This window comes from Canis aureus, chromosome 22, assembly GCF_053574225.1.
Source record: "Canis aureus isolate CA01 chromosome 22, VMU_Caureus_v.1.0, whole genome shotgun sequence".
Taxonomy (NCBI): Eukaryota; Metazoa; Chordata; class Mammalia; order Carnivora; family Canidae; genus Canis; species Canis aureus.
Window position 1 is genome coordinate 23,081,181 of NC_135632.1, and position 14,357 is coordinate 23,095,537.

Here is a 14,357-nt window from a genome sequence, read left to right on the forward strand (position 1 = left end):
TAACAATTCCCTTTATTTCTTTTCTCATGCAAAGCTAGGCTCAGTCTCCACTTGGAGAGCTTATTTCAGACCCAAGCCAATTTTTCTCCCGGCAGTTGATCAAAATTTCTTGTAGATTCACTGAAAAGAGACTCTAAGTCACTGACTGGACCTTCGTCTTCCTTTTCCTTCATCTTCCCACAATTTAAGTCTGAGAATACTGCCAGCTTCTCCTCCTTGTTATTCACCATTCTTTGAGGAAGGGTCCTTTGCATGTAGCTAAGCCAACTCACCAAAAAAAAAAAAAAAGGTGCGTGGATTTATGGTGTTTTTCATTTTCCAAGGTGTAGATACTCCCACCACGGGCAACTTAAAATATTCAATGTGTGAAGTCACTGAAAGCAAAGTTGCTAAGAGATGAGCAATAAATAATCTCTTGGTGGGCTCTTCACACTATTCCAAGTGTGGAATAGTGCTATCTATCCTGCACCCACTTAGACTAGCAGCACACCCAGGGCGCTCTTCCTGGGCTGCTGACTTGGCCGGGGAAGGGATGCATCTCTTACCATGGCTGATCATTGGTCTCTGATGCCTTCTGACAGATGCTACACTTAATGTTATCCCTGTCTCTCTAGACTATCTGGTCTTTCCCCTTCTCTTACCCTCTTACCTCTTGGTTGTTTTTTTTGTTTTTGTTTTTGTTTTTTTTTGTACAAAAATATTTCTTTAAAATGAGAAATGCATCACAACAAGCTATAAAACTTAAGAGACCAACAAACACCAAAACTTCAACAAAACATTTCGATAAACTGCCTGACATACCTCAACAGTAGTACTGTTTTTCCAGCATTTTTAGCTGTACATCCTTTTCTTCCAACTCTACTGAGGTATAGTGACAATTAAAAATTGTTTATGTTTAAGATGTAAAACTTGATAATTTGATATATGTTTATACATTGTGAAATATTCACCCCAATCAAGGCAACTAACATTATCCATCACCTCACATAGTTATGTATGTGTGGTGAGAAACTTAAGATCAACTCTCCTAGCAAATTTCAAGCTGTTAACTGTAGTCATGTGGTTGTACATTAGCTCTCTAGAACTTATTTATCTTGCATAGCTAAAACCTTCTGCCCCTTGAACAACATCTTCCCATAAGCTCCTAGTTGCATACTTTAAATCACTTCTTCAGTTTTGTAATTTTGTAATATGTTTTCCATGAGAAGCAAAGAAATGTACTTCACATGCAGGTGAACTTGCTGTTTATGATACTCCTACAATTTTTGTCCTCATGAACATATCTATTTGATGTAATTTCCTCCAAAAATGTATGGTGCGTTTATTTTTATTTTTTTTAATTTCAGTATAATTAACATATAGTGTTATATTTCAGGCATACAATATAGTGATTCATCAATTCCATACATCACCTGGTGCTTACGGCAGCAAGTGCGCTCCTTAATCCCCATCACCTATTTCACTCATCCCCTACTAACCTCCCCTGTAGTAACCATCAATTTGTTCTCTGTAATTAAGATTTTTTTCTTGATTTACCTCTCCCTCTCTTTTTTCTCTTTGCTCATTCGTTTCTTAAATGCCACATATGAGTGAAATCTTATTTCACTCATTTGTCTTTCTCTGACTTATTTCACTTACTATTATACTGTCTAGCTCCTTTCATGTCATTGCACATGGCAAGATTTCATTCTTCTTTATGGCTGAATAATATTCCTGTGTGTGTGTGTGTGTGTGTGTCTTTGTGTGTGTGTGTCTTTATCCATTCATCAGCTGATGGACACTTGGGCTCCTTCCATATCTTGGCTATTATAAATAATGCTGCTATAAACAGATGGGTACATGTATCCCATTAGTGATTTTGTATTCTTTTATTGTTTTCTTCATTATGCAGAAGCTTTTTAGTTTGATGTAGTCCCAATAGTTTATTTTTGCTTTTTTTCCCCTTGCCTCAAGAGACAGATTTAGAAAGAAGTTGCTACAGTTAATGTCAAATAAGTTACAGCCTGTGTTCTCTTCTAGGATTTTTATGGTTTCAGGTCTCACATTTAGGTCTTTAATAATTCATTTTGAGTTTATTTTTGTGTATGATATAAGAAAGTGATCTAGTTTCATTCTTTTGCATATAGCTGTCAAGTTTTCCTAGCACCATTTGTTGAAGAGATGGTCTTTTACCATTGGATATTCTTTCCTGCTTTGTTGAAGACTAATTGACCATATATTATGGGTTTATTGCTGGGTTTTCTGTTCTGTTCCATTGGTCTGTGTCTCTACTTTTGTGCCAGTACCATGCTGTTTTGATGACTACAGCTTTGTAATGTAACTTGAGGTCTGGAATTGTGATGCCTCCAGCTCTGCTTTCCTTTTTTGAGGTTACTCTAGCTATTCGGGTATTCGGGGTCTTTTGTGGCTCCATATACATCTCAGGATTGTTTGTTCTAGTTCTGTGAAAAATGCTCTTGGTATTTTGATACAGGTTGCGTAAAACCTATAGATTGCTTTTAGTAGTATAGACATTTAACAACATTTGTTCTGCCAGTCCATGAGCATAGAATGTTTTTCCATTTCTTTGTATCACCCTCAGTTTCTTTCATCAATGTCTTAGAGTTTTTGGAGCACAAGTCTTTCACCTTTTTGGTTAGGTTTATTCCCAGGTATCTTATTATTTTTGATTCAATTGTAAATGAGATTGTTTTCTTTCTGCTGCTTCATTATTAGTGTATACAAATGCCACAGATTTCAGCACAGTGGTTTTGTATCCTGAAACTTTACTGAATTCATTTATCACTTCTAGTCGTTTTTTGGTGGGGGCTTTAGGGTTTTCTATAAATAATGTCATATCATCTGCAAATAGTGAGAGTTTTACTTCTTCCTGACCAATTTGAATGCCTTTTATTTCTTCTTGTTGTCTGATTGCTATGGCTAGGACTTCTAGTACTATGTTGAATAAAAGTGGTGAGGGTGGATATCCTAAGAACAAGCTTGGCCGTAGGGGAAAAGCTGTCAGTTTTTCACTATTGTGTATGATGTTCACTGTGGGTTTTTCCATATACGGCCTTTAATATGTTGAGGTGTGTTACCTCTAAACCTACTTTGAGGGTTTTTATCACAAATGGATGTACTTTGTCAAATGCTTTTTCTGCATCTATTGAAATGATCATATGGTTTTTATCCTTCCTCTTATTGATGTGTTATATCACAGCAATTATTTTATGAATATTGAGCCATCCTTGCATCCGGAAATGCCACTTGCTTATGGTGAATGATTTTTTTAATGTGTTGTTTGATTTGGTTTACTAATATTTTTTTGAAGTTTTTTGCATCTATATTCATCAGAGATATGGGCCATAGTTCTCTTTTTTTGTGTGGTGACTTTGTTGGGTTTTGGTATCAGGGTGATATTGGTCTTATAAAATGATTTTGAAAGTTTTCCTTCTTCTATTTTTTTTTAAGATTTTATTTATCTATTCATGAGAGACATAGAGAGAGAGAGGCAGAGACCCAGGCAGAGGCAGAAGCAGTCTCCTAATAGGGAGCCTGATGTGGGACTCGATCCTCGGACTCCAGGATCATACCCTGAGCCGAAGGCAGATGCTCAACCGTTGAGCCACCCAGGCATCCCAAATAAGTAATAAAATCTTATAAAGAAAGGGAGGGAGGGAGGGAGGGAGGGAGGGAGGGAGGAGGGGAAGGGGAAGGGGAAGGAGAAGGAGAAGGGAAGAACCAGCTCCTGGTTTCATTGATCTATTATTTTTTAGTTTATATATCATATATTTCTGCTCTAATCTAAAGATTAGATTATTATTTCCTTCCTTCTGCTCGTTTTGGATTTTGTTTGTTCTTTTTCTGACTCCTTTAGGTGTTACGGTTAGGTTATTTGAGATTTTTCTTGCTCTTGAGGTAGACCTGTATTGCTATTATATTATCTCCTAGAACTGTTTTTGCTACATCCCAAATGTTTTGGACTCTTGTATTTTCATTTTTGCTTGTTTCTGTGTACTTTATTTCTTCTTTGATTTCTTGGTTGCCACATTCATTGTGTAGTAGCATGTTATTTAACTTCCATGCAGATTTTTTTTTTTTTTTTGTGGTTGGCTTCTAGTTGGTTTTTGTTTTTTGTTTTTTTAAGATTTTATTTATGTATTCATGAGAGGCACACAGAGAAAGACAGAGATATAGGCAGAGGGAGAAGCAGGCTTCCTATGGGAGCCTGATGTGGGACTCGATCTCAGAACCCTGGGATCACAACCTCAGCTGAAGGCAGATGCTCAACCACTGACCCACCGATGTGCCCAGCTTCTAGCTTCATACCGCTGTGATAAGAAAAGATGAATGGTATGACTTCAATCTTTTTGAGTTTGTTGAAGCTAGTTTTGTGCACTAATATGTGATTTATCCTAGAGAATATTCCATGTGCACTTGGAAAGAATGTATATTCAGTTGCTTTAGTTCCAAATGTTCTGAATATATCTGCTAAATCCTTCTGGTCCAGTGTGGCATTCAAAGCCAGTGTTTCCTTGTTGATTTTCTATTTGGATGATCTATCCATTGATATAAGTGAGGTGTTAAAGTCACCTGCTGTTATTATATTACTATTGATTGGTTCGTCTGTTATTTATGTATCTGGGTGCTCCCATGTTGAGTACATATATATTTATTAATGTTATATCCTCTTGTTGGAGTGTCTCCTTTATTATTATATAATGTCCTTCTTTGTCTCTTTTTACACATTTTGTTCTAAAGCCTGTTTTGTCCAATAGAAATATTGCTACTCTGGCTTTCATTTGGCATCCATTTTCATGAAAGATGTTTCTCTGGCCCTTCACTTTTTTTTTTTAAGATTTTATTTATTTATTCATGAGAGACAGAGAGGGGGCTGCATGCAGAGACACAGGCAGAGGGAAAAGCCGCCTCCATGTAGGGAGCCTGACGGACTCGATTCCGGGTCCCCAGGATCAGGCCCTGGACTGAAGGCAGCGCTAAACCACTGAGCCACCCAGTCTGCCCTATCCCTTCACTTTCAATCTGCTAGGTGTCTTTAGATCTGAAATGAGTCTCTTCTAGGCAGCATGTGGTTGTGTCTTGTTTTTTATCCATTCTGTCACCCTATGTCTTTTGACTGGACTATTTACTCCATTTACACTCAAAGTAATTATATATATGTAATTAACAAGTTTTGTTACTTGTTTTGTGGTTGTTTTTGCAGTTTTATTCTGATCCTTTCTTCTCTTTCTCTATTTCTTGGTTTGCTGATTTTATTTAGTGATACATTTGGATTCCTCACACTTTATTTTTTCGTATCTATTTCTGTTTTCTGACTTATAGTTAACCATTTGGTTTATATGTAACACTTTATTCACATAGCAGTCTATATTAAGCTGATGGTCACTTAATTTTGAATTCATTCTTTACTTCTCTTCCTTCCATGCTTCAGATATTTGTCATCTTATTTTATATGCTTTTATTTTGTGCTTCTTGACTGATTTTTACAGATACACACACATATACACACATGTATGTATTTGGGGGGGATTTCTTTATTCGCTTTTGTGCTTCCTATTTTTTTAACTCTTCTTTATGATTTTGGTTTTCCACTCAGTCTCCCTTAATATTTCTTGTAGAGCTGGTTTAATGGTCATGAATTCTTCTAACTTTGGGAAACTCTTTATCTTTCCTTGTATTCTAAATGATAGCTTTGCTAGATATTCTTTTTTTTTTTTTTTAAGATTTTATTTATTTATTTGAGAGAGAGACAGAGACAGAGCATAAACGGGGAGGAGCAGAGGGAGAAGCGGACTCCCTGCTGAACAGGAGCCCAATGCAGGGCTCAATCCCAGGACCTCGAGATCATGACCTGAGCCAAAGACAGACACTTAACTGCCTGAGCCACCTAGGCGCCCCTGGATAGAATATTTTTGACTACAGATTTTCCCCTTTCACACATCATGCCACTTTCTTCTGTCCTGCAAAGTTTCTACTAAAAAAAATCAACTAATAGCCTTAGAGGTTTCCTTTGTATAAAACTATCTTTTTTTTTCTTGCCACCTTTAAAATTCTTTATCACTCTTTTTTTTTTTTTTTTTTTTTTTTTTTTGCCATTTTAATTATTGTGTGTCTTGGTGTGGACCTCCTTGGGTTGAATTTGTTGGGGGCATCTCTGTGCCTCCTGAATCTGGATCTGTGTTTCCCTTCTCAAATTTTTCCTCTTATTTCTTCAAATACATTTTCTGCCTCCCTTTCTCTCTCTTCTGGGATCCCTATAATATGAACATTATTATGCTTGATGGAGTCACTGAGTTCTTTAATTCTGTTCTCATTATGCAGTATTTGTTGGTCTGTCACTTTTCAGCTTGGTTGCTTTCCATTACAATGTCCTCCAGGTCACTGATACATTCCTCTGCTTTCTATAGCCTACTATTTATTTCGTATATTGTATTTTTAATTTCATCATTGAGTTTTTTTGTCTCTAATAAGTTTTTCTCGAGTTTTTTTCATCTCTGATATGTTAGTTTTTCTCTCTTTCTCAATGGTTTTGCTAATGTCCTTCATCTTTTTCTGGAGTCCAATAAGTATCTTTATTATTATTACTTTAAATTCTTTATCAGGCCCTTATTTCTGCTTCACTTAGATCTCTTGCTGTGATTTTATGTTATTCGTTCATTTGGGACATATTTTTTATCTCCTCATTTTTGTCTATTTCTTTGTGTCTGTTTCTGTTTGTTAGGAAAGTCAGCTATGTCTTCTGCTAATGAAAGTCATGGTTTTATGAAAAAAAAGGTCCTGTAGTGCCCTACAGCACAGGGATCCCCCTGTTCACCAGAAGCTGGCACTTCACAAGAGTCTTCTGTGTGTGTTGTTTGCATCCTGCTGTTGTGTCTGAGTTGCTTTTCCTTTCAGTCCACACATCTGCACTGAATCTCTGCCTGTTGTGGGTTGTGCTTGTTCTCTGTGATGTTAGTGACACCCACGAAGCCTGGTTCTGAGGGGGCATGGCTACAGAAGAGCTTGGGGACAGGACGGTGGTGTTAGCAAGATTTGTTCTGAGCTACCAGTCCTAGGCTGGGCCCTCTGAAATGCAGAGGCATTAACAAAATTTGTGCTGAACCCAGGAGGCTTGGACTAGGCAAGTCTTCTGGGAGAACAGTGCTAGTGCATTGCTAGCAGGTTAGGCAGCAAGTGACTGCACAACACCCATCTCCCGCAAGTGGCTCTGTGTTTAGGAGGGGGAGTAGGGAGAAGGGAAATGGTACCCATGAACTCCTTTGTTCCCAGAGAAGTCCCCGGACACACTCCAAAGTCAGTGTAAACAGATCTCCCTCCCATTGTACAAACTGTCACTTCTATGTTGCCTCTCTGCAGCCTATTCTCTCTTTAGGGATGGGTGCCCAGCTATCACTCCCCTCTCCATTTGCCCAGTGCTGAGTCAGCTGACTTATAAAGTTCAACTCTAAGTCCCACGAGTTATACAGATGCATGGAATTCAGCCCCTCCAGTCTTCAAGGCCAGATAATATGGGAATTTGTTTTCCCTGTATGGGCCCCATGATGCTTTCCCCTCTCTGCACCTGCAATTCCTTCCATCCTGCAGGCAACTCCCCCAACCACCTTTTCTATTCTTTCTAACCTCTTCAGCGTGGCTTCTTTTCTACAGTTAGTTGTGGAGTTTGTTCTGCTAGTCTTCAGATAGTTCTCCAGTTTATTTACTCAGATGTGATTGGTATCTATTGTAAACTTGGGACAGTGATCCCCCTACTCTGCCATCTTCCCAAGCCTACTCTCTTACTTCTTTTTCTTGATCCTACATACACTAGAGCAGTATGAAGTGAACAAGTAGCCCTCCCCTAAATTCTGAGGCCTACAAAATTCTGCATGGTCTGCTTCCATCCCTCATTGCCTCTCTCACCTTATTTCTGACTAGTTTACATTTTGCTTATTTGGTCTGCCACACCAACTTCCTTGCTGTCTTGGAATGTACCAAGCACATTCCTTCTTAGGGCTTTTGTACTGGCTCTTCTGTCTGTCTGGAATGTGCTTCCTCTTAATATTTGCAAGTCTCACTCCCTCATCTCTCAAGGTTTTGTCCAGTCACCTCCACGCCTCACTGAGGCAATCCCTGATGCTATTTAAAATACCCCTCACTTGCCTGTATTCCAGTACACCTTACCCATAGTACTTATCCTCTGCTAATGTACTGTATCATTTGTCTTATGTTTGCTGTTGTCTCTCCCTGTATTAGAATATAAGCTTCATTAGAACGGGGACTTTTATTTGCTTTCTTCACTGATACACCCCAAGTGCCTAGAATAGTGTCTGGCATATAGTCAATATTTTGAATAAATAACCATACTTCCCCTTCTGATTATCCATTTTACTTTCCTTGATGCTATACTTCTTTAATGACTCCTCTATAACTGCAGCCTCCATAATTAACAATTCTATAATCTCTTCATCTCTTCATCTGTAATCTCTATAATCTCTCTATAATCTCTTCATCTATATTACATATAGATACAATACTGACTTGTGGCCTTTGTTTAGTGCTATTACTCCCATCTAGAATACTCTTCCCACTCCAATTTAGCTCCCTAACTCTTATTTGGGATTCAGATTCAGGTCTGACCTTAATGTTACTTAATTCAGGAAGCCTTCCTTAACCCTTTTAGATTAAGTCAGATGTATGTACGCTTTACTCCTATAGTACTATCTCACTCTGCAGTTAGTACTTAGTAAAATTTTCTGTCTTCCATAGCAATCATGTATCCTGCTATATCTTCAACATTTAGCTGTGTGCCTTATTTATGGTACCAGTTTACTGAATAATCATTAAATACATGAATGAATGAATGAATGAATGAACGAACGAACAATTCAGCCCGTCAATCAGAGTTTTTTTTTTTTTTTTCCATCAATCAGAGTTTAACTTATCCTCCAGACTCACAAGTTTAGCAATGGAGCTGGAATTTTAAATCTAGATCTTCTGTCTTATGCTATTTCCACTTTATCATACGATCTCTTCTTACACATCTTTGTTATTCCATGGTGTCATCTATTATAGAATCTTGGTATTTTTTAAAGGGTATGTAAGGGATGGCTGGGTGGCTCAATGGTTGAGTGTCTTCAGCTCAGGGCGTGATCTGTCTTCAGCTCAGGGTGTGATCCTGGGGTCCCATGATCGAGTCCTGCATCAGGCTCCCCATAAGGAGCCTGCTTCTCCCTCTGCCTATGTCTTTGCCTCTCTCTCTCTCTCTCTCTGTGTGTGTCTCTCAGGAATAAATAAAATCTTTGTTTTTTAAATTTTTTTATTATTTAAATATTTTATTTATTCATTCATGAGAGACACAGAGAGAGAGAGGCAGCAACACAGGCAGAGGGAGAAGCAGCTTCCATGCAGGGAGCCCAACGCAGGACTTGTTCCTGGGTCTCCAGGACTACACTCTGGGCTGAAGGCGGCAGTAAACTGCTGAGCCACCCGGGCTGCCCTAAAATAAAAAAAGAAAAAAAAAGAAAAAAAAGTGGCCTTTTCCTTTGTTTTTTACCCCAATCACACGCTTCCTTGTAAATAGGATTCTCTTCTTGTAAATCAGTATAATGCTAGAATCTTTACATATTTCAAATTCACACATCATTTTTTGCTAACTTACACAAATACCCAGCCCCTGGGGCATAAAGGATCTCAGGATCAAGCCTCTTCTGGTAGCATATACCCTATGAAATAAGTGAAACTAGTTTATTGCTTGGCTTTTCCTATATTTTCCTTCTCCCTAGACAGAACTAGAGGAGCTGGTATTGATAGGGTAGACTTGCCAAGACATGAAAGACAATCATATAGTTTGGAGATTAGGGGAAGGCGTCATTTGCCTTAAGCAACGCATCATTTGCCTTAAGTCCCCATATCAACAATTTGCCTTTGCTTACTTGTTCCTTTAATGTCTCCCCCCACCCCCATTTTTGGTACTTGTCTCCTATTTCTCATATCCCTAAGAAGAGAGTCTTTATGATTCCTAATGGCTGCTCACCATAAATTGTCTCTCATCCTTACCTGCCTTACCATAGCAATGTCCCTCATTCCTGAAGAATCTCTCTCTCCATACTCATTTCTCTTGTAGTGCCATTTTGCTCAGTGATAGATGTTTGGAAAGCAATCTGACTAAACTATATACTGTATTATCACTGAAAATATCATTGATATTGAGATATGTATTGAACATTTGGATAATCTCATTATTTCTCTTTAGTGTCCATATTACATATTCATATTGTATATGAGTTTTTTACTTAGCATTTTTATGTTACTCCAAATTCACTACAAATGTCGTTTTTGTAGCTAAGTAATATTTTGTTGTGTGGGTCATAATTTGTGTTCCCACTCAGCTACTATAGGACCTGCAGAGTATTTCTAGTGTTTTGGTATTACAAATAATGTTACAGAAAGCATCTTTGTAGATAATGTGGGAAACTGAAATTAATTTGGGAAGTGTTGAAGGATGTGATTAATCATGTGTAATTGTCTCTTTATTACACAAAAGATAATGTTCTTACTATTCACAGTATAGAATAATTGTAGAGTTCTTTCAGATAAGTGCATAGAAAGGTTCCTTGTTTGTTTGTTTGTTTGTTTGTTTGTTTGTTTGTTTGTTTGTTTGGAAAGGTTCCATTATATGGACACAGCAGAGTATATTATTTAAATAATCTATTGGTGGCTATTGCTTTATGTCCAGTGCTTTGCAAGTATAAACAGTACTACTGCAGTTTTCATTCTGGAACAGTACATCTGTAGGATAAAGCCCAGAAGTTGGATTGATGGATCAAAGAATAATTGGATCTGTAATTTTGATGGATATTGCCAAGTTTTACTACCAAGGGATATTATTTGTATACCCATCAATAATGGAAGTGTCTGTTTCCATGGAACTTTGCCAATAGAATGTGTTATTTGTCTACCACTTTGCTTTCTAAATGACTTGTAACAGATTTGGTACTCTTCCCATCCTCTTGTGGGCCATATATGAAATATTTTCCCCCAATAAGTTTTTTTGGAGGGGTTCTAATTTTGCTTTTTTTAATGTGCAGTAGTTTTACATAGACAAATCAACTGATCTCTTTCTTTTAATTTAAGAAATTTAATTTATCATAAGGTTTAAAATTTTTTTCCCATCCAGACAGATTTCATAAGTAAACCTTTGTTTTTTTTATTATTATTTTTTAAGATTTCATTTATTTATTCATGAGAGACACATACCCAGAGAGAGAGGTAGAGACACAGGCAGAGGGAGAAGCGGGCTTCATGCAGGTAGTCAGATGCAGGACTCAGTCCTGAATCCTAGGATCATGCCCTGAGCCAAAGGCTGATGCCCAACCACTGAGCCACCCAGACGTCCCTGTACAAACCTTTCTAGAGGTGGAGTAAGTGAATTTCAAAGGGTGTTTCCTCCATTAAAAATAACAGATATTCCGAGAGAACACGTTAGATTGGGGCTTTTTCTTAATTGTAGGATTGTATGATAAACATTTTTTTACTAAGTAGAAATTTCATTGTAAAATTGTACTTACCTCATAATTGTTTTTCATTCCAATTTGAATTGAAGGTAAGTGTAGTAGTAAAGCTAAGACCAACTGAAGTTTATTTCACCTCAAATTCAATGTTCGTAGAAGAAATAGCCTTAGACTTTGTAGATGGCTAACTGTGCTTCATGTTATATACTGTTTACATTACTTTCTTTGTTGTACCACACCTGTACCCAATGGTCATGTTTTTTTCTCCACTTGCCATTTTTCTCTGTGTTAGAGAATGGTTTTGTTTGATAACCATACGGCTTGTAAGAGCCTAAAAAGTTAAAACTCACCAGCAAATATCAAGGAGATGTCATTTTCAGCCTGACTTAATCCTGGCACTTGAACAGCTTGAAATACCACAGAGTCTGAATCAAAAACAAAATTATTTTATCTGTGCCATCTGTTTTCATTCATGAAGATCTGTGCCACAACAGATATATTTAAATGTTTTCTGGCCTATTCAGATTTCCTCTAATATATTTCATTTACAACATTTGGTATCCTGTTCATTAAGATATAAAAAAAAGAGGGGTGCCTGGATGGCTCAGTTGGTTAAGTGTCCAATTCTTGATCTCAGCTCAGGTCTTGACCTCAGAGTTCTGAGTTCATGCCCAGCATGAAGCCTACTTAAAAAGAAAATAATAAAAAAGAACAAAAGCTCTATTTAGAAGAAGCATGTGTTTCAGCTGCTGCACCTGCCAAATTCTTCTTGTAGCTAGGTTGAGATGATATATTTGTGAGGGGTTTTTCCCATTTTCTGAAACATCGGGGCTAAGTCAGAGTATCTTAAAATTTACAACCTATGTACTCACCCTTATTTCCTCTACTTAATGACCCCAAAACGAGAGCCAGTTTATAAGTTTATTTTTTTAATACATTTTTTATTTTTTTATTCATAGAGATGCAGAGAGAGAGAGAGAGGCAGAGACACAGGCAGAGGGAGAAGCAGGCTCCATGTAGAGAGCCTGATGTGGGACTCGATCCAGGGTCTCCAGATCACGCCCGGGGCTTCAGGCGGTGCTAAACCGCTGCGCCACCGGGGCTGCCCTATAAGTTTATTTTTTAGGGATGCCTGTGTGTCAGATGGTTAAGCAGCTACTTTGGGCTCAGTTCATGATCTCTGGGTCCTGGGATTGGGCCCAGCGTCCGTCTCCTGGCTCAGTGGAGAGTCTGCTTCTCCCTCTGCCTCTCTCCCCTGCTCGTTTTCTCACTCTCAAATTAAATAAATAAAATATTTTAAAAAAATGTTTTATACTTTAGACTCTGAATTGTTTTCCATATTAGATTGAGTGAGGCAGAATGAAAGAATTACTTGCCTTGTTTCTTGAGTTTTTCAAAATTTACCTGATATCTGAAATCTATTAAGCTCTTACTTAAAACTGGGAACAGTTTTTCCTGATAGAGCAAGGCAAGACATGTTATTGGGAAATACTAGAGAAAAATATATTCTGGGTATTAAAAAAAGAGGGCTTTCAGCTAGGTTTAGGAAATTATAGAAAAGATTTTGCTTTTAAAGAATTCAGTTTCTGGCCATCTTATTTTAAAATCGACAAGACCTTTAAAAATTTATCAAAAATGTCCTTGATTGCCAGGATAGAAAATAAAGAAATAAAAGACCTCTAATGAAAATGAACCCCAAATTGTTCCATTGTGTCCTAATCTGATTTTTGAAGTATACCCACCATGGAAACAATGTAAGTTTTATGAAGCAAGCAGCCTGACCCTTTCAGCCTGTGGGCCTCAAAGCTTTCTACAACTAAAACTTTAAAAACTCTTAACTAGAAAAATACTCACTTGAAAAATTGAAAGGGAGCTTCTCTGGGGAAAAAAAAGTTTTTCTCTAATTTTTAACTAAGAATCAAAGCACAATCGCATATTATTGCACAGCCAGGACCAATCAAGAGTTGAAAAAAAATTTTTTTTAATTCCTCAGCCCAGCATTTTCAGATAAGAAATTAAAATTAAGATCCATAATTCAATGTAGATAATCTGATATCTGAATAATCCTAATGTTCTTCAGGTTGATCCTCAGATTAGTGGAATGCATTTTTTCATCTATTAGCACCTGTAAAAATCAGGACACACTCTTAAAAAACAGTGATACACAATTTGGAAATTCAAACATGATTCAATAAGTGAGGATAGTCAAGTAGACTCACCTTGATGGTATAATATCTGAGACTTTTTTTAACTTAATTTTGAAATATGTAAATAGTGGGATCTTTTCTCATTAAAATTTAGCAGGTGTAGCTGCTAAAACATCCTTCTAGAGAGTCCTGTCAGAACTGATTGAAAAGTAGATTCTGTTAAATTTGAAAGAACCCAAATTGTTTTAAAACAATTACATTTTAATATTAAATACATTTTTTGTTTACATGTATAATTCACAATACAGAACAAGGGGATTAGAATTTTAAACTCTCGGTTTTATTGGTTTTAAAGTTTCAGAGCTAAGATTTCTAATTCTCCTTATATTATCATATTTTGAGGTGATCATTGCATTTCTAAAACGTTAGCCTACACTAATAATAGGTATGTGAATATATAAGAAACTGTCATACTGGTTATGCAAAAACCTGGTTTTGGCAAAGTGTAAAGGCCAGAACTCTAAGGAAGCTTCATTTCTTGTGTGGTGGAGTTAGCACCTAAGATTGAGCTCATAGATGAAAACTAAAAAGCTATCAGAAAACCAACTACCTGAAGATGCTAGGGAGTGACTCAAAGTAGGCTGATTTTGTAGCAAGTCAAAATCTGGAAGGTGAGACAGGCAGAAAGGAAGTTTTTCATTTTTAGGCTTTGGCTTGAGGA

General features: G+C 37.2%; 1 protein-coding gene across 1 annotated transcript in view; it reads left to right on the top strand.

Moving 5' to 3' along the window:
• ACAD11 (acyl-CoA dehydrogenase family member 11) overlaps positions 1–14,357 on the top strand; it is a 109,526-nt gene that overhangs the window by 59,779 nt on the left and 35,390 nt on the right. The window lies entirely within an intron of this gene.